Source organism: Lathyrus oleraceus, chromosome 6 (genome assembly GCF_024323335.1).
Source record: "Lathyrus oleraceus cultivar Zhongwan6 chromosome 6, CAAS_Psat_ZW6_1.0, whole genome shotgun sequence".
Classification (NCBI taxonomy): domain Eukaryota; kingdom Viridiplantae; phylum Streptophyta; class Magnoliopsida; order Fabales; family Fabaceae; genus Lathyrus; species Lathyrus oleraceus.
In genome coordinates this window covers 90,966,814-90,969,560 of record NC_066584.1, presented here as the reverse complement: position 1 = coordinate 90,969,560, position 2,747 = coordinate 90,966,814, and positions in this window count along the sequence as shown.

The following is a 2,747-nucleotide window of genomic DNA, read 5'->3' as shown; positions in this document are numbered from 1 at the left end:
AAGGACAAAGTTAAACATCCACAAACATTGCCTCTTAAGGAGGGCTTCAGACAGTTGCCTGGCCAAGTAACAGGCCAGGTCTTCCAGACTACATGAAGTAAAAGAGACATACCTCGATGCAAATTGCTTATACAAGCAAAGCAAAGCAAAAAGTTCACAAGGAACTAAGCAACTAAAGCACCTGAAACAGTCAAGCAGATGTTAGTATGCAACTTCAAACAAAACAAACGGAAACAGACACCAACAGTCAATTAGAGGCACATGGATGTGCAAGGCACAAGGCTTAGGGTATGTGAGCCAAGCCACCTACAAAACAAACAAGTTAGACAATGGTATTTAAGCAAGCTCAATCAAAAGAATTGGTCTCAATGGCCATTTGTTGGTCAACCTGAAATCACAAGCTCAAAGGTGAGTAGCAGGACCACTAGGGCAAGCCTAGGGTCAAAAATGAATGAGAAAGTCCAAACAGCAAGGGGTAAGTATCCAAAATCATGTTCAAATAATTAGGAAACAAAACCAATTGGGCTCACATCCATATCAATCACTATCATCACTTCATGAACCCTTTAGGTCAAAGTATGGCAAACAGAAACTCATAGAAGTCAACAGCAAGACTTAATTCAAAGGCAATCTTAAACATTTCCAAAAATCATCAAATAAATCATGATCAATCCTAACACATAGCATGGTAAGCATGACAAATTTCATCTCATTTGGACAAGTGGAAGGCAGTCAATGAAAATCAGAAAGTCAAATCCAATTTGAACATGCTCAATGGAGTCAACCAAACATGCATCACCTTAGAAAAATCATAAGTCAGAGATGGTGTATGATAAATGAATGGGACTAAAACCATGGCAAAGATGAGGATGTCTAGTTATCTCATGCAAAATTTCATGTCCATCTAATAAAGTATGAGAACTTCACAAATGAAATGGGAACATGTGTCACACAAGGTCAACATTTGTCTAGGCAGGGAAAAAAAATCTCAAACAAATGGAAAATAGTTCAAATAAATCCAAGAAAATTCACAAGTCAACTAGACATACAAGAGTGGGTTCATGCAAAATTTCAAGTCAATTGGAGGTCAAGAAGCATGGCTATGAAAATCATGAAGTTGGACATCAATGGTGTGACACAAATTGTCACACCCTAATTCAAAAACATCATAACTCACAAACCACAAATTATAAATTCACAAACTCTACACCAAAATCACCATGAATGTGTCTAGTTTAAGCACAAAAAATTGGGGAGCCATTGGATGCATTCTCATCATTCCACAAATGTTTTGGCAAAACGTACAATATTTGGTCACATGTCACAAACCCTAGCAACATTTAAAAACCACTCATCCAAAAATTCTGGAAAAATAATGATAAAATACTAGAAGTCATGATGAACACAACACAAAAAAACCCATTGAATTTGGATCAAAAACGAGCAAGTTATGATTTTTGTAAGATGGGATATCAAAATGAAATAACATGAAGAAATTAATTGAATTAATATTGAAAGAATGGCATTTTGGTAATATTTGGATCCACTTAATGAAGTGATGTCGTTTTGGCCAATAAACGAAATAATCTGATTGGTTCTTGAAGCTAGGCCATGCACGCACGAAAATGGGGAAAAATCTGGGAAATTCAAAGGCTAGGGTTTCACTGTTCATCACCATCCCAAATCGTGTTTCTCAATTTTGCCCAGAAATCAAAATTGATTATACCATTGTGTTCATCAAACATCATACAACAACATCCTAACATTGGTTTTCATTAATTTGAGCTACACATCAAGTTATATGCAAAATAAGTTTGGATCATCAATGTTCATTTCAAAATAACTCAAACATCACTTGACCATTTGTAAAACTAAGACCACTCATGAAATCAACATCAAAAGACCTACATTAAGCATGCACTAATTTCACAAAATAGGGAGATTGAAAATTTACCAATTTGGATGGACAGTAGAGATGCAGATGCTTTTTAATGGTTTTGAAGTGAAATAGTTGAAGCTTCAGCTATGCCTTGATGAGGGATGAAGATGATTTGGCTTGCAGATGCTTGAAATGGTCTCAAGCAATTTCTGCCATGGCTAATGCTCTCTTGAAAAACAGTACTGGAAATGTGACTTCCAGTTGGAGAATGCTAGTGAAAACCCCTTCCAAATGCTGTGTGAATGGTGTTTTTTGGCAAGGCAAAGTTCTGTTCCTCTTTGGAAGTTTTGAATTGTTGTTTGAGAAATGGCCAAAAATGGTTTTTTAGAATGTGAGAGGATGAGTGAATTCTTGTTTTTTTGTGCTGTCTAGTGTGTTTGTTTTGGTGGCAAGGCAATGTCTTGGTTCTTTGGTGTTTGGACTGATATATGCAAAGGTGTCAAAGTGAAGTTTTTGGAGTGAGTGATGTAAGGTTTTTCTGTTGGTTTTTGTTGGTTGCAGTTGCTGCTACTGATTTAGGATGATGCTTGAATGGTGAAAAAGCAATGGCCATGTTTTGTTCATTGTGAACTTTGACAGTTTTTCTGGTAAGTGCAAGGTGAATTCCTGCTGTTGGATGCTGCTCTTGGATGCTGCAGGGTTTCAGAATTGATGAAATGGTAAAGTGAGGCTTGAGAGAAAAAATGAGAGGACAAGTGTTTGGTCTGCTATATTCACCATGGCAGGGTTGCAAGGCTTGTTTTTTGTTCAATGGGAGTTTGGACTGGTTTCTCAGGAAATGGCCAAAGCAAACTGAATGCAGTTTTTT